The following is a 21,718-nucleotide window of genomic DNA, read 5'->3' as shown; positions in this document are numbered from 1 at the left end:
TGAGTGCCCGCACGCTCGTTTCGTTGGTTGGCTTAGGCATACAGACTTCATTCCATGTCTAACCCCAGCTGAATCGAGGGTTGTGTCAGCAGGACCGGCAGTGGGATCGGCAACACACAGAGGGGGACCGTGCTGATCCTCGACTTGCGTATTATACCTCTCCGACCGGCCTCTCCGGCCAACTGAGCGCCCATACGCTCGTTTCATGGGTTGAATTAGGCATACGGAGTTCATCCCGAGTTTAAGCATATGGAGTTTATTCCCAGTCTAAGATCAGACCAGATCGAGGATTGTGATAGCTGGATCGACAGCACGCAGGGGGACTGGGTCGATCCCCGGCTTGCGCATTCTGCCACTTCGGCTGGCTGAACGCCTGCACACCCGTTTCATGGGTTGGCTTAGGCATAGGGAGTTCATTCCAAACCTAGGGTTATGGCAGCGGGATTGACAACACACAGAAGGGGACCAGGCCAATCCCCGGCTTGCGCATTATGCCTCTTCAACCGGCTCAGCACCTGCATGCTCATTCCATGGGTTGGCTTAGGCATACGGAGTTCATTCCCAGTCTAAGATCAGATCAGACCAAGGGTTACGACAGCAGGATCGACAGCATGGAGGGGGCGATTAGGTCGGTCCTCGACTTACGCATTCTACCTCTCCGGTCGGCTAAGCGCCCGCACGCTCGTTTCATGGGTTGGCTTAGGCATATAGAGTTCATTCCATGTTTAAGCATACGGAGTTCATTCCCAGTCTAAGATCGAACCGGACTAAGGGTTGTGGTAGTAGGACCAGCAGCAGGATTGACAGCATGTAAGGGGCGATCGGGTCAATCCCCGACTTGCACATTCTACCTCTTCGGCCGGCTAAGCGTCCGCACGTTCGTTTCGTGGGTTGGCTTAGGCATACGGAGTTCATTCCATGTCTAAGCCCTAGTCGGACCAAGGGTTGTGGCAGCAGGACCAGCAGTGAAATTGACAGCATGTAGAGAGGGACCAGGTTGATCCCCAACCTGTGCATTATGCCTCTCTGGCCGGCCTCTTCGATCAGTTGAGCACCCGCACGGTCGTTTCATGGGTTGACTTAGGCATACGGAGTTCATCCCCAGTCTAAGCATACGAAGTTCATTCCCAGTCTAAGATCGGACCGGATTGAGGGTTACGACAGCAGGATCAATAGCACTGGTGGGATCGGGTCGATCCCCAGCTTGCGCATTTTGCCTCTCCCGTCGGTTGAGCGCCCACACGCCCGTTTGATGGGTTGGCTTAGGCATAGAGAGTTCATTCCATGTCTAAGCCCCAGTCAGACCGAGGGTTGTGGTAGCGGGATCGGCAGCATGCAGAGGGGGACTGGGTCGATCCCCGACTTGTGCATTATGCCTCTCTGGCCGGCTAAGTGCCTGAAAGCTCATTTCGTGGGTTGACTTAGGCATATGAAATTCATTCCTAGTCTAAGATCAGACTGGACCAAAGGTTGTGATAGCAGGATTGACACATTCTGCCTCTCTGGTCGATTGAGCACCCGCACGCTCGTTTCGTGGGTTGGCTTAGGCATACAGAATTCATTCCATGTCTAAGCATACGGTGTTCATTCCCAGTCTAAGATCGAATCGAACTGAGGGTTGTGATAGCAGGATCGATAGCACGCAGGGGGGATCAGGCCGATCCCCGGCTTACACATTCTACCTCTCTAGCCGGTTGAGCGCCCGCACGCTCGTTTAGTGGGTTGGCTTACGCATACGAAGTTAATTCCATGTCTAAGCCCCAGCCGGACCGAGGGTTGTGGCAGCAGGACCGACAGTGGGATCGGCAGCACGTAGAAGGGGACCGGATTGATCCTCGACTTGCACATTATGCCTCTTTGGCTGGCCTCTCCGATCGGCTGAGTGCCCGTATGCTCATTTTGTTGGTTGACTTAGGCATACGGAGTTCATCCCCAGTCTAAGCATACGGAGTTCATTCGCAGTCTAAGATCAGATCAGACCGAGGGTTACGACAGCAAGATCGGTAATACGCAGGGGGGACCATGCTGTTCCCCTGCTTATGCATTCTGCCTCTCCAGCTGGCTGAGCACCCGTACGCCTGTTTCGTGGGTTGGCTTAGGCATAGGGTTGTGGCAGCGAGACTGGCAACACGCAGAGGGGGACTGGGCCGAACGCTCGTTTCATGGGTTAACTTAGGCATGAGGAGTTCATTCCCAGTCTATGATCAGATCGGACTAAGCGTTGCGATAGCAGGATCGACAGCACGCAGGGGGGATCGGGTCGGTCCTAGGCTTGCGCATTCTACCTCTCCGACCGGCTGAATGCTCGCACGCTCGTTTCATGGGTTGGCTTCGGCATACGGAGTTCATTCCATGTCTAAGCATATGGAGTTCATCCCCAGTCTAAGCATATGGAGTTCATTCGTAGTCTAAGATCAGATCAGACCGAGGGTTGCAGTAGCAGGATCGGTAGCACGCAGGAGGGACCGGGCCAATCCCCAGCTTGCGCATTCTGCCTTTCCGACCGACCTCTCCAGTCGGCTGAGCACCCGCACGCTTGTTTTGTAGGTTGACTTATGCATACGGAGTTCATCCCTAGTCTAAGCATATGGAGTTCATTCCCAGTCTAAGATCAGATCAGATCAAGGGTTGTGACAGTAGGATCAATGGCACGCAGGAGGGACCGGGCCGATCCCCAACTTGGGTATTCTGCCCCTCCGGTCGGCTGAGCGCCCTCACTCCCATTTTGTGGGTTGGCTTAGGCATATGGAGTTCATTCCATGTCTAAGCCCCAGCCAAAATGAGGGTTGTGGCAGCAAGACCGGTAGCACGCAAAGGTGGATCGCGTTGATCCTCGGCTTGCGCATTCTACCTCTCCTGCCGGCTGAGTGCCCGTACGCTCGTTTCGTGAGTTGGCTTTGGCATACGAAGTTCATTCCATGTCTAAGCATACGAAGTTCATTCCTAGTCTAAGAGTTTGAGCCACGGTGCACATGCTGGGCTCAGGCATGTGCTGGTGTTACATTTTTTTCGCCCGGGGCACCATCGTCGGAGAGCCTAATAAGTGGCATTGGGGGTTTCGGTGATTGGGGGGTCGAGGGGTGTGCGTACATGATGTGTGATGGGTGCTGGCACTTGGCCCTTATATTGGCCCCCTATCCCTCATCAAACCTCGAGAACTCACACCCCCTTAAAGAGCATTTGAGATTTTATAGGTTTGCTGCCAGTAGCCATTAAAGTGTCTGAAATGGGGACAATTTTTTCAAACGGTCACAAAATCTTTTCCACTTCAAGTTTTTAGCTGAATTTTTTGTGCATGCCAACAAAAATACAAGGATCACCGCTACCAAATTTGGGGACAAAACTCTTTCTAAAAAATTTTTAAAAAATCTCGAACCGTAAAAAGTTTCGAAAATCATTAAAAATAAAAAACAGGTCGTCTTGCCACGAAACTTCACATGAAGGGTTAGGTGACCATTGTATGAATTTACAAGCCATAAAAATGGCATTGGCATGGCAGAAATATGAAGATGTGCTTGAACCCACCTATCACCCGTTCGATCCCCGGCTGAGTGTCCGCACGCTCGTTTCATGGGTTGACTTAAGCATACGGAGTTCATCCCTAGTCTAAGCATACGGAGCTCATTCCATGTCTAAGATTAGACAGGATTGAGGGTTGCGACAGCAAGATTGACAGCACGCAGGGGGGACCGGGCTGATCCCCGGCTTGCGCATTCTGCCTCTCCAGTCGGTTGAGTGCCCTCACGCCCGTTTCATGGGTTGGCTTAGGCATAAGGAGTTCATTCCATGTGTAAGCCCTAGCTGGACTGAGGGTTGTGGCAATAGGACTGGCAGCATGCAGAGGGGGACCGGGCCAATCCCTGGCTTGCGCATTATGCCTCTCCGGTGGGCTCAGTGCCTGAACGCTCGTTTCGTGGGTTGACTTACACATACAGAGTTCATTCCCAGTCTAAGATTGGACCAAACCGAGGGTTGCAACAGCAGGATCGACAGCACGCAAGGGGGACTGGGTCGATCTCTGACTTACGCATTCTGCCTCTCCAGTAGGCTGAGCACCTGCACGCTCGTTCCATGGGTTGGCTCAGGCATACGGAGTTCATTCCATGTCTAAGCATATGGAGTTCATTCCCAATCTAAGATTGGATCGGACTGAAGGTTGTGGTAGCAGGACTAGCAGCAGGATCGATAGTACATAGGGGGGATCGGCCCGATCCCTGGCTTGCGCATTTTGCCTCCTCGATCGGCCTCTTCAACCGGTTGAGCGCCCGCATGCTCATTTCGTGGGTTGACTTAGGCATACAGAGTTCATCCCCAGTCTGAGCATACGGAGTTCACTCCCAGTCTAAGATCAGACCGGACCGAGGGTTGCGACAACAGGATAGGCAGCACGTAGGGGGGATCGAGTAGATCCTCGACTTACGCATTTTGCCTCTTCGACCGACTGAGCGCCCGCACATCCGTTTCGCGTTTTGGCTTACGTATAGGGAGTTCATTCCATGTCTACACCCCAGTCAGACCGAGGGTTGTGGCAGCGGGACCGACAGCACGCAGAGGGGGATCGGGTTGATCCCCGATTGGCGTATTATGCCTCTCCAATCGGCTCAGCATTCGCACGTTGATTTCCTGTGTTGGCTTAGGCATACGGAGTTCATTCCCAGTCTAGGATCAGACCAGATCGAGGGTTGCAGCAGTAGGATCGACAACACGCAAGGGGGATCGAATCGGTCCTCGGCTTACGTATTCTACCTCTCCGGTCGGCTGAGTGCTCGCACGCTCGTTCCGTGGGTTGGCTTAGGCATATGGAGTTCATTTCATGTCTAAGCATACACAGTTCATTCCCAATCTAAGATCAGACTGGACCGAGGGTTGCGACAGTAGGACCAGCAGCAGGATCGGTAGCACGTAAGAGGGATCGGGTCGATCCTCGGCTTGTGCATTCTACCTCTCCGATCGGTTGAGTGCCCGTACGCTCGTTCCATGGGTTGGCTTAGGCATACGTAGTTCATTCCTTGTCTAAGCCCCAGCCGGACCTAAGGTTGTGGTAGTCAGACCGATAGCGGGATTGGCAGCACGCAGAGGGGGATCGGACTGATCCCTGGCTTTGCATTATGCGTCTCCGGCCGGCTGAGCGCTCGTACGCTCGTTTCGTTGGTTGGCTTAGGCATACGGAGTTCATCCCCAATCTGAGCATACGAAGTTCATTCCCTGTGTAAGATCAGACTGGACCAATGGTTACGATAGCAGGATCGACAGCACGCAGGGGGGACCGGGTTGATCCCCAGCTTGCGCATTCTACCTCTTCGGTTGGCTGCCCGCATGCCTATTTCGTGGGTTGGCTTAGGCATAGGGAGTTCATTCCATGTCTAAGCCCCAGTCAGATCGAGTGTTGTGGTAGCAGGACTGGCAGCATACAGTGAGGGACCAAGCCGATCCCCGGCTTGTACATTATGCCTCTCCGGCTGGCTCAGCACCCGAATGCTCGTTTCGTGGGTTGACATAGGCATACGGAGTACATTCCCAGTCTAAGATCAGACTAGACCGAGGGTTGCGGTAGCAGGATCGATAGCACGCAGGGGGGATCGGGCCGATCCCAGGCTTACGCATTCTGCCTCTCCGGTCGGCTGAGCGCTCGCACGCTCATTTCATGGGTTCGCTTATGCATATGGAGTTCATTCCATGTCTAAGCATACGAAGTTCATTCCTAGTCTAAGATCAGAACAGACCAAGGGTCTGACAGTCAGACCAGCAGCAGGATTGGTAGCACGTAGGAGGGATCGGGCCGATCCTCGGCTTGCGCATTCTACCTCTCTGGCCGACTGAGCGCCTGCATGCTCGTTTTGTGGGTTGACTTAGGCATATGGAGTTCATCCCCAGTCTAAGCATATGGAGTTCATTCCCAGTCTAAGATTGGACTAGACCGAGGGTTACGGCAGCAGGATCGGTAGCATGTAGGGGAGACCGGATAGGGCTGGTCCTCAGTTTATGCATTCTACCTCTCCGGCCAGCTGAGCGCCCGCACGCCTGTTTCATGGGTTGGCTTAGGCATAGGGAGTTCATTCCATGTCTAAGCCCCAGTCGAACTGAGGGTTGTGGCAGCAGGACCGACAGCACACAAAGGGGGACCAGATCGATCCTTGGCTTACGCATTCTGCCTCTTCGGTTAGTTGAGCGCCCATACGCTCGTTTCATGGGTTGGCTTAGGCATACGGAGTTCATTCCATGTCTAAGCTTACGGAGTTCATTCCTAGTCTAAGAGTTTGAGCAACGGTGCACATGCTTGGCTCGGGCATGTGCTGGTGCCGTATCTTTTCACCTGGGGTACCATCGTCGGAGCATCGTTGGAGCATCACCGGAGAGCCTAACCTGCGGTATTGGGGGTTCTGACGATTGGGGGGCCGGGGGGGTGTGCGCACATGATGTGCGATGGGTTGGCTTAGGAATATGGAGTTCATTCCATCTCTAAGCCCCAACCAGACCAAGGGTTGTGGCAGCAAGACTGGCAACGAGATCGACAGCACTCAGAGGGGGATAAGCTGATCCCCAGCTTGTGCATTATGCCTCTCCGATCGACCGAGCGTCCGTACCTCATTTCGTGGGTTGACTTAGGCATACAGAGTTCATTCCCAGTCTAAGCATACGGAGTTGTGGCAACAAGATAGACAACATGCAGGGGGGACCCGACCGATCCCCGGCTTGCACATTCTGTCTCTTCGGCTGGCTGAGCACTCGTACGCTCGTTTCATGGATTGGCTTAGGCATACGGAGTTCATTCCATGTCTAAGCATACGGGTTCATTCCCAGTCTAAGATTGGATCAGACCGAGGGTTGCGGTAGCAGGACCAGCAGTAGGATCGACAGCACGTAGGGAGGGACCTGGCCGATCCCCAGCTTGCGCATTCTGCCTCTCCTGCCTGCTGAGCTCATGCACACTCATTTCGTGGGTTGGCTTAGGCATAGGGAGTTCATTCCATGTCTAAGCCCCAGTCGGACCGAGGGTTATGGCAGTGGGATTGGCAGCACGCATTATGCCTCTCTGGCCAGCTCAACGCCTGAAAGCTCGTTTCATGGTTGACTTAGGCATACGGAGTTCATTCCCAATCTAAGATCGGACTGGACCGAGGGTTGCGACAGCTGGATCGACAGCACGTAGGGGGACCAGGTCAGTCCCCGGCTTGCTTATTCTGCCTCTCCAGCCAGCTGAGTGCCTGTACGCTCATTTCATGGGTTGGCTTAGGCATACGGAGTTCATTCCATGTCTAAGCATATGGAGTTCATTCCTAGTCTAAGATCGGACCAGACCGAGGGTTATGATAGTAGGACTAGTAGCAGGATCGACCACACACAGGGGGATCGGGCCGATCCCCGACTTGCATATTCTGCCTCTCCGGTCGACCTCTGCGATCGGCTGAGCGCTCGTATGGTCATTTTATGGGTTGACTTAGGCATACTGAGTTCATCCCCAATCTAAGCACACGGAGTTCATTCCCAGTCTAAGATCAGACTAGACCGAGGGTTACGGTAGTAGGATCGACAGTACACAGGGGGGATCGGGCTGATCTTCGGTTTGTGTATTCTACCTCTCCGGTCGGCTGAGCACCCGTACGTCCGTTTCATGGGTTAGCTTAGGCATAGGGAGTTCATTCCATGTCTAAGCCCCAGCCAGACCGAAGGTTGTGGCAGCGGGACTGGTAGCACGCAGAGGGGGACCGAGCCAATCCCCGACTTGTGCATTCTACCTCTCTAGCCGGTTGATCGCCCGTATGCCCGTTTCGTGGGTTAGCTTAGGCATAAGAAGTTCATTCCATGTCTAAGCATACGGAGTTCATTCCCAGTCTAAGAGTTTGAGCCATGGTGCACATGCTGGGCTCGGGCATGTACTGGTGCCGTATTTTTTTCGCCTGAGGCACCATCGTTGAAGCATCATCGGAGAGCCTAACCGACGACATTGGGGGTTCCGACGATTGGGGGGGCCGGGGGGTGGGCGCACATGATGTGGGATGGGTGCTGGTACTTGGCCCTTATATTGGCCCCCTATCCCTCATCAAACCTCGAGAACTCACACCCCCTTAAAGAGCATTTGAGATTTTATAGGTTTGCTGCCAGTAACCATTAAAGTGTCTGAAATGGGGATACTTTTTTCAAACAACCACAAAATCTTCTCCACTTCGAGTTTTTTGCTGAATTGTTTTGTGCATGCCAAAAAAAATACAAGGATCACCTCTACCAAATTTGGGGATAAAAATCTTTCTAAAAAAATTTTAAAAAATCCTGAACCGTAAAAAGTTTCAAAAATCGTGAAAAATAGAAAGCGGGTCGTCCTACCACGAAACTTCACATGAAGGCTTAGGGGACCATTGTATGAATTTACAAGCCATAAAAATGGCATTGGCACAGCAGAAATATGAAGATGTGCTTGAACCCACCTACCACCAGTTCGATCCTCGGTTGCGCATCCTGCCTCTCTGGTCGGCTGAGCGTTCGCACATTAGTTTCGTGGGTTGACTTAGGCATACAGAGTTCATCCCCAGTCTAAGCAAATGGAGTTCATTCCCAGTGTAAGATCGGACCAGACCGACGGTTACGATAGCAAGATAGGTAGCACATAAGGGGGACCGGGCTGATCCCCGACGTGCGCATTATGCCTCTTCAGTCGGCTCAGCGCCCGCATGCTTGTTTTATGGGTTGACTTAGGCATACAGAGTTCATTCCCAATCTAAGATCAGACCGGACCGAGGGTTGTGGTAGCAGGATCGACAGCATGCAGGTGGGGACCAGGTCGATCCCTGGCTTGCACATTCTGCCTCTTCGACCGGTTGAGCGCTCGCACGCTCGTTTAGTGGGTTGGCTTAGGCATACGGAGTTCATTCCATGTCTAAGCATACGGAGTTCATTCCTAGTCTAAGATTGGATCAGATCGAGGGTTGCAGTAGTAGGACCAGCAGTAAAATCAACAGCACGCAAGGGGGACCGGGCCAATCCTTGGCTTGCGCATCTGCCTCTCCGACCGACTGAGCACCCACACGCTCTTTTCGGGGGTTGACATAGGCATACGGAGTTCATCCCTAGTCTAAGCATACGGAGTTCATTCCTAGTCTAGGATCAGACTGGATCGAGGGTTGCGGCAGCAGGATCGGTAGCACGCATGGGGGACCGGGTTGATCCCCGGCATACGCATTCTGCCTCTTCAGCCAGTTGAGCACCCGTGCACCCATTTTGTGGGTTAGCTTAGGCATAGGGAGTTCATTCCATGTCTAAGCCTCAATCGGACTGAGGGTTGTGGTAGCGAGACCGGCAGCACATAGAGGGGGACAGGCTGATCCCCGGCTTGTGGATTCTGCGTCTTCGATCGACTAAGTGCCCGCACGCTCATTTCGTGGGTTGGCTTAGGCATATGTTGTTCATTCCATGTATAAGCATATGGAGTTCATTCCAGTCTAAGAGTTTGAGCCACGGTGCACATGCTGGTTTCAGGCATGTGCTGGTGCCGCATTTTTTTCGCACGGGGCACCATCGTCGGAGCATCGTCGGAAAGCATAACCGACGGCATTGGGGGTTCTGACGATTGGGGGGCCAGGGGTGTGTGCACATGATGTGCGATGGGTGCTGGTACTTGGCCCTTATATTGGCCAGCTATCCCTTATCAAACCTCAAGAACTCACACCCCCTTAAACAGCATTTGAGATTTTCGAAGTTTGTTGCCAGTAGCCATTAAAGTGTCTGAAATGGGGACACTTTTTTCAAACGGTCACAAAATCTTCTCCACTTCAAGTTTTTAGCTGAATTGTTTTGTGCAGGCCAAAAAAAATAAAGGATCACGTCTACCAGATTTGGGAACAAAACTCTTTCTAAAAAAATTTAAAAAGATCCCGAACCGTAAAAAGTTTTGAAAATCGTGAAAAATAGAAAACGAATCGTCTTGCCACGAAACTTCATATGAATGCTTAGGGGACCATTGTATGAATTTATAAGCCATAAAAATGGCATTGGCATGGCAGAAATATGAAGATGTGCTTGAACCCACCTACCACCCGTTCGATCCTCGGCTTACGCATCCTGCCTCTCCGGTCGACTGACCGTCTGCAAGTTCGTTTCATGGGTTGACATAGGCATACGGAGTTCATCCCCAATCTAAGCATACGGAGTTCATTCCCAGTCTAAGATCGAACCAGACCAAGGGTTGCGGTAGCAGGATTAGTAGCACGTAGGGGGGACCGGGCTGATCCCCGGCTTGTGCATTCTGCCTCTCCGGCCGGTTGAGTGCCCACACGCCCATTTTGTGGGTTGGCTTAGGCATAGGGAGTTCATTCCATGTCTAAGCCCCAGTAGGATCGAGGGTTGTGGCAGCGGGACAGGCAGCACGCAGAGGGGGGCCAGGCCGATCCCCTACTTACGCATCATTCCTCTCCGATCGGCTCAGTGCCCATACGCTCGTTTTGTGGGTTCACTGAGGCATACAGAGTTCATTCCCAGTCTAAGATCAGACCGAATCGAGGGTTTCGACAACAGGATTGACAGCACGTAGGGGGGATCGGGCCGATCCCTGGCTTACGCATTTTGCCTCCCCGACCTGCTAAGCGCTCGTACGCTCGTTTCGTGAGTTGGCTTAGGCATACGGAGTTCATTCCATGTCTAAGCATATGGAGTTCATTCCCAGTCTAAGATCGAACCGGATCGAGGGTTGCGATAGTAGGACCAGTAGTAGGATCGATAGCACGTAGGGGGATCAGGCCGATCCTCGGCTTGTGCATTCTGCCTCTTTGGCTGGCTAAGCACCCGCACGCTGGTTTCATGGGTTGGCTTAGGCATGCGGAGTTCATTCCATGTCTAAGCAACAGTTGGACCGAGGGTTGTGATAGCAGGACCGGCAGCGGGATTGATAGAATATAGAGGGGTACCGGGTTGATCCCCGGCTTGCGCATTATGCCTCTCCGACCTGCTGAGTGCCCGCACGCTCGTTTCGTGGGTTGACTTAGGCATACGGAGTTCATCCCCAGTCTAAGCATACGAAGTTCATTCCCAGTCTAAGATCAGACCAGACTGAGGGTTGCGGCAGTAGGATCGGTAGCACGCAGTGGGGATTGGGCCGATCCTCGGGTTGTGCATTCTGCCTCTCCGATCGACTGAGCACCCGCATGCCCGTTTCTTGGGTTGGCTTAGGTATAGGGATCTCATTCCATGTCTAAGCCCCAGTCGGACTGAGGGTTGTGGCAGCGGGACCGGCATCATGCAGAGGACGACCGGGCCGATCCCCGACTTGAGCATTATGCCATTCCGACTGGCTCAGTGCCCGAACACTCGTTTCATGCGTTGACTTAGGCATACGGAGTTCATTCCCAGTCTAAGATTAGATCGGACCGAAGGTTGCGGTGCAGGATCGACAGCACGCAAGGGGGATTGGGCCGATCCCGGGCTTGTGCATTTTGTCTCCCCGGTTGGCTGAGAGCCCACACACTCGTTTTGTGGGTTGGCTTAGGCATAGGGAGTTCATTCCATGTCTAAGCATACGGAGTTCATTCTTAGACTAAAATCAAACCAGACCGAGGGTTGCGGCAGTCGAACAAGTAGCATGCAGGGAGACCATACCCCAGTCAGACCGAGGGTTGTGGTAGCGGGATCGGCATCACGCAGAGGATGACTGGGCCGATCCCCAACTTGAGCATTATGCCTTTCTGATCGGCTCAGTGCCGGAACACTCGTTTCATGCGTTGACTTAGGCATACAGAGTTCATTCCCAGTCTAAGATTAGATCGGATCGAAGGTTGCGGTAGCAGGATCGACAGCACGTAAGGGGGATTGGGCCGATCCTGGGCTTGTGCATTTTGTCTCCCCGACTGGCTGAGAGCCCACACGCTCGTTTTGTGGGTTGGCTTAGGCATACGGAGTTCATTCCATGTCTAAGCATACGGAGTTCATTCCTAGTCTAAAATCAAACTAGACCGAGGGTTGCGGCAGTCGAACAAGCAGCACGTAGGGAGAACGTGCCCCAGTCAGACCGAGGGTTATGGCAACGGGACCGGCAGCACGCAGGGGACGACTGGGCCAATCCCCGGCTTGAGCATTATGCCACTCCGGTCGGCTCAGTGCTCAAACACTCATTTCGTACGATGACTTAGGCATACGGAGTTCATTCCCAGTCTAAGATCGGACTGAACCAAGGGTTGCGGCAACAGGATCGACAGCATGCCGGAGGGATCGGGTCGGTCCTTGTTTTACGCATTCTGCCTCTCCGATCGACTGAGCGCCCGCATGCTCATTTCGTGGGTTGGCTTAGGCATACAGAGTTCATTCCATGTCTAAGCATACGGAGTTCATTCCCAGTCTAAGATCAGATCGGACCAAGGGTTGCGATAGCAGGACCAGCAGCAGGATCGGTAGCACGTAGAAGGGACCGAGTCGATCCCCAACTTGTGTATTCTGCCTCTCCGGCCTACTGAGCACTCACACGCTTGTTTCATGGGTTGGCTTAGGCATACGGAGTTCATTCGATGTCTAAGCAACAGCCACACCGAGGGTTGTGGCAACAGGACCAGCAGCGGGATCGGTAGAACGCATAGGGGTACCGGGCTGATCCCTAGCTTACGCATTATGCCTCTTCGATCGGCTGAGCCCCCACACACTCGTTTCATGGGTTGACTTAGGCATACAGAGTTCATCCCCAGTCTAAGCATACGGAGTTCATTCCCAGTTTAAGATCAGACCAGAAAGAAGGTTACGGTAGTAGGATCAATAGCACACAGGGGGGACCGGGTCGATCCCCGGCTTGTGCATTCTGCCTCTCCGGCCAACTGAGCGCCCGCATGCCCGTTTCGTGGGTTGGCTTAGGCATAGGGAGCTCATTCCATGTCTAAGCCCCAGTAGGACCAAGGGTTGTGGCAGTGGGACCGGCAGCACGCAGAGGACAATCGAGTTGATCCCCAGCTTGAGCATTATGCCACTCCGACCGGTTCAGCACTCGAACACTCGTTTCGTGCATTAACTTAGGCATACGGAGTTCATTCCCAGTCTAAGATTGGATCGGACCGAGGGTTGCGGTAGCAGGATCGACAGCACGCAGGGGGGACTAGGTTGGTCCTTGACTTATTCATTCTACCTCTCTAGCTGGCTGAGTGCTTGCACGCTCATTTCGTGGGTTGGCTTAGGCATACGGAGTTCATTCCATGTCTAGGCATACGAAGTTCATTCCCAGTCTAAGATAGGACTAGACCGAGGGTTGTAATAGTAGGACCAGCACAGGATCGACAGCATGCAGGGGGGACCGAGCCGATCCTTGGCTTGCGCATTCTACCTCTCCGGTCAATTGAGCACCCGCACGCTCGTTTCATGCGTTGGCTTAGGCATATGGAGTTCATTCCATTTCTAAGCCACAGTCGGACCGAGGGTTGTGGTAGCAAGACCGACAGCGGGATCGACAGCACGAAGAGGGGGACCGAGCTGATCCCCAACTTGTGCATTGTGCCTCTTCGACTGGCCTCTTCGGCCGGCTGAGTGCCCGTACGCTCGTTTCGTGGGTTGACTTAGGCATACAGAGTTCATCCCTTGTCTAAGTATACGGAGTTCATTCCCAGTCTAAGATCAGATGAAACTGAGGATTGAAGCAATAGGACCAGCAGCAGGATTGGTAGCACGTAAGGGGGATCGGGTCGATCCCCGACTTGTGCATTCTACCTCTCCGGCCTACTGAACGCCCGTATGCTTGTTTCGTGGGTTGGCTTAGGCATACGGAGTTGATTCCCAGTCTAGGATTTTGAGCCACGGTGCACATGCTAGGCTCAGACATGTGCTGGTGTCACTTTTTTTCACCTGGGGCACAATCGTCAGAGCTTCGCTGGAGCATTGTCGGAGAGCCTAACCGACAACATTGGGGGTTCCGACGATTGGGGGGTCGGGGGGTTGTGCGCACATGATGTGTGATGGGTGCTGGTACTTGTGTCACGGGCTTCGACCATAGACTTAGAAACCGTGCGACCTTAGGCTTGGAATCTCCTCCTTTATGCCTAAGTCAACCTAAAATACAAGCATACGGGCACCAGAACAACGGGAAGGGATGATTACGCAAGTTAAGGAGAAACAGGATAAAAAGGCAAAATTTTGGAAATGCTCTTGTATTCACTAAAACAGAAGTGTTTGATGGTGTACAAATGAGGGAGGAGCAGCCCTCTATTTGCAGTTGAGGCTCCAGCTTACACTTAATGGCAGTATCCCTAGAATAAAGGCTAAAATATTGGGATTATACAAATTACAATCAATCAGGATGCTAACTCCTAATTTTCAGGGTCAAACAAATCTGCCAGGATGCTGCTATTGATCCTGCCTACTTCCAGAAGCTTCCCTTGCGTGTCCAGCACCTTGGGCCCTTCTAGATGTGGTGCGGGCAGCTTGTATGCCAGGCCTTGGTCTCACGGGCTGGCCTGCAAGTTGGGCGGGCGTTCTGAACTCGTTTGCTAGGCTTTGCGCATAGATACCCGCCAGCACGTCTGGTCTGCGGGCTTCAACCTCTAGCTCACCTGTTGGTGCACCTGATGTGCCTGGCGTGCCCACCCAGGGCGTGACATTCTCCCCCACCTGATTGCACAACACCCTTGTTGCATCTTCTGCATGGTACTGCCTGATCTGGTCCTTGAACTGCCATAAGTCATCTACTGGTTCCCAGCTCACCTCACTGTCTAGAAGTCCCTTCCAACGCATCAAGTACTCTTGTCTTCGCTCATAGTTCTTCCATCTCACCTCCCGGTCAGCTATGATGCTGTGGACCTCCTTCTCATATGAGGCCCTTTCCCAATGGCGTACGCTTTGACTCTGCCCATCCTGGATCTCCCTTATTCTCATGGAACGGCTTGAGCATGCTCACATGGAACACCGGGTGTACCCTCAGCTTGGGTGGCATATCCAGCTTGTAGGCAACCTTGCCTACCCTCTTGACTACTCGAAAAGGTCCCTCATACCTCCGGACTAGGCCTTTGTACAGCCTCCTATGGCGTACAATGGGATACAGCTTCACCAACACCAAGTTTCCAACCTGGAACTGCACGTCCCGCCTATTCTAGTCTACCCACTTCTTCGACCTCTTGGCCGCCTTGTGTAAACAAACTTTGGCCAAGTCAGTTTGCTCCTGCCATGCCTTGGCAAACTTGTATGCTGCTGGATTTGGCCTTGTATAACCTGCAGCAATCAAACCGGGTGTTAGTGGTTGTTGCCCTATCACAACCTCAAATGGGCTTTGGTTCGTTGCCTCGCTCCTTTGCAAGTTGTAGGAAAACTACGCAATATCTAGCAGCTTTGGCCAGTCCCTTTGTATGGCACTCACATAGTGCCTGAGGTAGACCTCCAATAGTCCATTCACTCATTCTGTCTGCCCATCGGTCTACAAATGCATGCTAGTGGAAAAGTTCAAGTCTGACCCTAACAGCTTGAACAACTCAGTCCAGAACCTACCCGTGAAATGCTCGTCTTGATCACTAACAATGGTCCTCGGCACTCCCTAGTACTTAACCATGTTCTTCAGGAACAATCGAGCTGCCTCCTCGGCTGGGCACTCCTTGGTTGCTAGAATGAAGATTCGATACTTGGAAAACCTGTCCACCACTACCATGATGCTTCCAAACCCTTCTACTTTGGGTAGACCGACTATAAAGTCCAGAGAAACACTCTCCCATGGTTGTTCTGGCATTGGCAATTACTCCAAGAGACCGTCTGGTTTCTTGAGCTCCACCTTGTCCTGTTGGCACACAAGACAAGTCTTTACATAGGCCTCCATATCATCCCTCATGTGCGGCCAGTAGTACCGATCCTTGATCAACGCCATGGTACGGCTCACTCCGGGGTGTCCAGGCCACCTTGAATCATGGCATTCTTGCAAAACTTCCTTGCGAAGCTTCCCGTGCTACGGCACAAACAGTCTACTTCCCCTGGTGTATAGAAAGCCATCCTGTAACCAAAACCACCTAGTCTTACCTTGCTGGGTGTACTCCATCAAAGCCTTGGCTGTAGGATCATGCACAAGTCCCTCCTTAATGCGTGGCACGAGTGACCCTTCTGGTTGGCTAATGGCAGCAAGGTTAGCCTTCCTGCTCAGGACGTCTACCACTAGGTTCGCTCACCCCGGCTTGTACTCTATCTAGAAATCAAATTCCACAAGAAAATCTTCCCATCTTGACTGCTTGGGGGACAACTTCTTCTACATCTGGAAGTAGCTGGTCGCCACATTGTCCGTCCTAACCACGAACCTCGACCCCAACAGGTAATGGCACTAAGTGTGTAAGTAGTGCACCACTGCAGTCATCTCCTTCTCTTGGATCGTGTACTTACGCTCACTCTCGTTCAGCTTCCTGCTCTCGAACACGACTGGACATCCCTCCTGCATCAACATGCCCCCTATGGCAAAGTCTGATGCATCCGTATGCACCTCATACGGCTTGGCATGGTCTGGCAAGGCCAAGACTGGCTCCTCGGTCACAGTCTGCTTCAACCTGTCAAAGGCTTCTTGGCACCCTGCGCTCCACTCCCATGCTTTCCCTTTCTTGAGCAAGTCAATCAATGGCGTGGCTATTGCTGAGTGACCTTTGATGAAGTGCCTGTAGTAGTTGACCAGCCCAAGGAACGATCTCAACTCAGTGACCTTGGCTGGTGGTTGGCACTCCAGGATGGCGTGTATCTTACCTTCATCCATGCGTATCCTGCCACCTCCCACTATGTCGCCAAGGAACGGGATCTCCTGCTGGGCGAATGAGCACTTCTCCCTCTTGACAAATAGCTTGTGCGCCTCTTGACAAACAGCTTGTGCACCTACAATACCTCGAACACCTGTCTCAAGTGGTGTACATGCTCTCCCAAAGTCTGACTGTAGATCACAATGTCATCCAAATAAACCATAACAAACCGATCAAAGAATGACTGAAGTACCTTGTTCATAAGGGTACAGAATGTTGCTGGGGCATTCGTGAGTCCGAAAGGCATCACCAAGAACTCATACGAACCATACCGAGCGACACATGCTGTCTTTGGCTCATCTCCCTCCGCGATCCTGACTTGATAGTAGCCTGACCTCAAATCCAGCTTGGTGAACCACCTTGCACTCCCAAGTTGGTCGAACAAGTCTGCAATGAGTGGGATGGGGTACTTGCTCTTGATGGTCAGCTTGTTCAAAGCCTAATAGTCTATGCACAACCGCAACGACCCATCATGCTTGCGCTGAAATAGAACCGGTGCACCATAGGGTGCCTTCGATGGCCTGATGAAGCCAACATCAACTAACTCTTTGAGCTGCTTCCTCAACTCTTCCAACTCTGGTGGAAACATTTGGTAAGGGGCTCTAGCTGGTGGCTTGGCCTCGGACACCAGCTCGGTCTTGTGGTCCACCTCCCTCTTAGGTGGTAGCTTGCTAGGTAGCTTTGCAGGCATCACATCACTAAAGGTCTTCAGCACCTTTAGCACCTCCAAGGGTGACTCGATCTCCTTCTCCCTTAGCTCATCATATTTCAGGGCTGCCAAAAAGGTGTCTTCTTGTTTGCTTACCGCCTTGGCAAATTGGATGGCTGACACCACCCGCGACCCAACTCCAGACCCTCTCCTCAATGGCACTAGGCATTGGCACCATGCATCCAAGATGCAAACACAATCGGCAAAAGGCATAAGGAGGGCATTAATTCGAACAAGGAAATCCAACCCAATCACAAACTCATAGTCGTCAAGGGGTATTACCACAATGGTCTTCTTGTCTTTCTAGTCTCCAAGCTGTAACTCTACTCCCCGTGCTACTCCAATGGCTGGAACTTCCTTGGAGTTCACCATTTTGATGGTACCAGTCCCTTTCTACACCTTTAGTCCGAGCTTCCGGGCTCTATCACCTAAAATAAAAAAATGTGAGGCACCTGTGTCCACCAATGCGCTCACCTTCTGACCTGCAACCATCAGATCCGCAAACATCAAGCCCTTTGGCTTGCGGCTCCCCTTACTCTGGACAGCATTGAGCACCAACGACCCAAGCTTTGTTGCCCTTGACTTTGGCTCCTCGTCAGACTCCTTGTCTATAGCAGCCAGCTTGCCCGTCTATGGGTAATTGCATGCTATGTGGCTCTCTCCACATAGGTAGCATGCTAGTGGCTCTCGGTCCCCCTTTGCTTTCCACTTGCCTGCTGGTGGCTTCCTCTCGCCATCCTTGGTTGAATGGTCTCGATCTCTATCCTTGGACTCTAGGTCACAGTCCTTCCCCTTGGACTGCTTCTTTCGGTCCCTATCATCCCTGCCCTTACCCTTGGGCTTGGTAGACTCAAACTTGTTCAGAGGCTTGAACTCTATCAAGGCCTCGGCAGTAGTCATGGCTTTAGCCAAGTCATGAACTCCTCTCTTTTGTAGCTCATGCTTCACACACGGCTTCAGCCCATCCATAAAAGCAAATAAGGAGTTCTTCTCACCTAGATCCGAGATCTGTAGCATCAGTTCAGAGAATTTGTGGACATACTCCCTTATGTCCCCTTGCTGGCTCAGCCTATGCAATTTTGCCCGCGCCTCATCATCGATATACTCTAGGTAAAATTGTTCTCTGAACTCCTTTTGGAACTCTGCCAGGTTCCAATCTTGGTGCTTCTACGCCTAACATCATCATACCTGTGCCTCTACCACAATAAGGCTACATCAGTGAGATACATAGCAGCGGTGCTTACCTTTATCACCTCATCTTGCATGCCCATGGCTTGAAAGTACTACTCCATACCCCAAAGGTAGTTATCTACTTCCTTGGCACCCCTAGTCCCCTTGAACTCCTTAGGCTTGGGGACATCCACTATGGACTTGGACATTCCAGCAAACATGCCATTCCCAATGGCAGTCTTGTAAGCAACGAGCTCACTGCTAAGCTCTTCCATCCGCTGGTGCATGGCCTCCATGCCCATCGTGCAAGGACAGCACTTCAGCCTCTAAGGTCTGATTCTTTTGGGTGAACACATCCAAGCCTTTGTTGAGAGCAGCTTGCAGCGATGCAATGTGAGTCTCTACCCCCTCAAGCTTCTCCCTCATGTCGCCCATGGTCACTTCCACCTTGGCCAGCCTACCGTCCATGGTAGACCAGATATCTCTAGAACTGGCTTTCCTCCCTCTTCCATGCCCATGCTCTTAGGCCTCTGGTTGTTGGTTAGCAGTGTCACTTTGGGATGCCATCTCCTCTAACCTGCACAACACAAACACGTAAAATCGAACTTGCTCTGATACCAACTGTCACGGGCTTCGACCTTAGACTCATAAACCATGCACCTTAGGCTTGGAATCTCCTCCTTTAAGCCTAAGTCAGCCTAAAACACAAGCGTACGAGTACTAGAACAACAGGAAGGGCTGATTACGCAAGTTAAAGAGATACAGGATAAGAAGGTAGAATTCTGGAAATGCTCTTGTATTCACTGAAACAGAAGTGTTTGATGGTGTACAAATGAGGGAGGAGCAGCCCTCTATTTATAGTTAAGGCTCCAGCTTACACTTAATGGCAATATCCTTAGAATAATGGCTAAAATCATGGGATTATACAGATTACAATCAATCAGGATGCTAACTCCTGATTCTCGGGGTCAACCAAATCTGCCAAGATGCTGCTGCTGATCCTGCCTGCTTCCATAAGCTTCCCTTGTGTGTCCAGCACCTTGGGCCCTTCTAGATATGGTGCAGGCAGCTTGTATACCAGGCCTTGGTCTCATGGGTTGGCCTGCAAGTTGGGCGGATGTTCTGAACTTGTTTGCTAGGCATTGCGTGCAGATACCAGCCAGCACGCCTGGTCTACGGGCCTCAACCTCTGGCTCCACTGCTGGTGTGCCTGATGTGCCTGGCGTGCCCGCCCAGGGCATGAAACTTGGCCCTTATATTGGCCCCCTATCCCTCATCAAACCTTGAGAACTCACACCCCCTTAAAAAGCATTTGAGATTTTATAGGTTTACTGCCAGTAGCCATTAAAGTGTCTGAAATGGGGACACTTTTTTCAAACGGTCATAAAATCTTCTCCACTTCAAGTTTTTAGCTGAATGTTTTTGTGCATCCCAACAAAAATACAAGGATCACCTCAACCAAATTTGGGGACAAAACTCTTTCTAAAAAAATTTTAAAAAATCCTGAACCGCAAAAAGTTTTGAAAATCATGAAAAATAGAAAACGGGTTGTCTTGCCACGAAACTTCACATGAAGGCTTAGGGGACCATTGTATGAATTTACAAGCCATAAAAAAGGTATTGGCATGGTAGAAATATGAAGATGTGCTTGAACCCACCTACCACCCGTTCGATCCCCGGCTTGCGCATCCTGCCTCTCTGGTCGACTAAGCGCCCGCACCCTCGTTTTGTGGGTTGACTTAGGCATACGGAGTTCATCTCTAGTCTAAGCATACCAAGTTCATTCCCAGTCTAAGATTGGACTGGACCGAGGGTTACGGCAGCAGGATCGATAGCACACAGGGGGGACCGGGCCAATCCTCGACTTGTTCATTCTACCTCTCCGATCGGCTGAGCACCCACACGCCCGTTTCATGGATTGGCTTAGGCATAGGGAGTTCATTCCATGTCTAAGCCCTAGCCGGACCGAGGGTTGTGGTAGCGGGATCGGTAGCACGCAGAGGGGGATCGGGCCGATCCCTGGCTTGTGCATTATGCTTCTTCGGCCGGCTAAGTGCCCGTACACTCTTTTCGTGGGTTGACTTAGGCATACGGAGTTCATTCCCAGTCTAAGATCGGATCAGACCAAGGGTTGCGGTAGTAGGATCGACAGCACGTAGGGGGGACCGAGCCGATCCCTGGCTTACGGATTCTGCCTCTCCGGTTGGCCCAGCACCCGAATGCTCGTTTCATGGGTTGGCTTAGGCATACGAAGTTCATTCCATGTCTAAGCATACAGAGTTCATTCCCAGTCTAAGATCAAACCGAACTGAGGGTTGCGACAGCAGGACCAACAGCAAGATCGGCAGCACGCAGGGGGGGATCGGACCGATCCCCGACTTGTGCATTCTACCTCTCTGGTCGGCTGAGCGCCCGCACACTAGTTTCGTCGGTTGGCTTAGGCATATGGACTTCATTCCCTGTCTAAGCCCCAGCCGAAACGAGGGTTGTGGCAGCAAGATCGGCATCGGCAGCATGTAGAGGGGGATTGGGTCGATCCCCGGCTTACGCATTACGCATCTCCGACCAGCCTCTCCGGCCGGCTGAGCGCCCGCACACTCGTTTTGTGGGTTGACTTAGGCATACGGAGTTCATCCGTAGTCTAGGCATACGGAGTTCATTCCAGTCTAAGATCAGACTAGACCGAGGGTTACGATAGCAGGACCAGGCTGATCCCCGGCTTGCGCATTCTGCTTCTCCGGTCGGCTGAGTGCCCGTTGTGGGTTGGCTTAGGCATAGGGAGTTCATTCTATGTCTATGCCCCAGTCGGACCGAGGGTTCTGGCAGCGGGACAGGCAGCATGCAGAGAGGGACCGGGCCGATCCCTGGCTTGTGCATTATTCCTCTTCCGCTGGCTCAGCGCCTGCACGCTCGTTTCATGGGTTGACTTAGGCATACAGAGTTCATTCCCAGTTTAAGATCAGACTGGACTGAGGGTTGCGGTAGCAGGATCAATAGAACGTAGGGTGGGATCGGGTCGATCCCTGGCTTACACATTCTGCCTCTCCGATCGGTTGAATGCCCGTACGCTCGTTTCGTGGGTTGGCTTAGGCATACGAAGTTCATTCCATGTCTAAGCATACGGAGTTCATTC

The sequence above is a fragment of the Durio zibethinus genome, chromosome 7, assembly GCF_047325235.1.
Source record: "Durio zibethinus cultivar Kanyao isolate XHJ-2024 chromosome 7, ASM4732523v1, whole genome shotgun sequence".
In the NCBI taxonomy this organism is placed as follows: domain Eukaryota; kingdom Viridiplantae; phylum Streptophyta; class Magnoliopsida; order Malvales; family Malvaceae; genus Durio; species Durio zibethinus.
Note: the sequence above shows the minus strand (reverse complement) of the source record.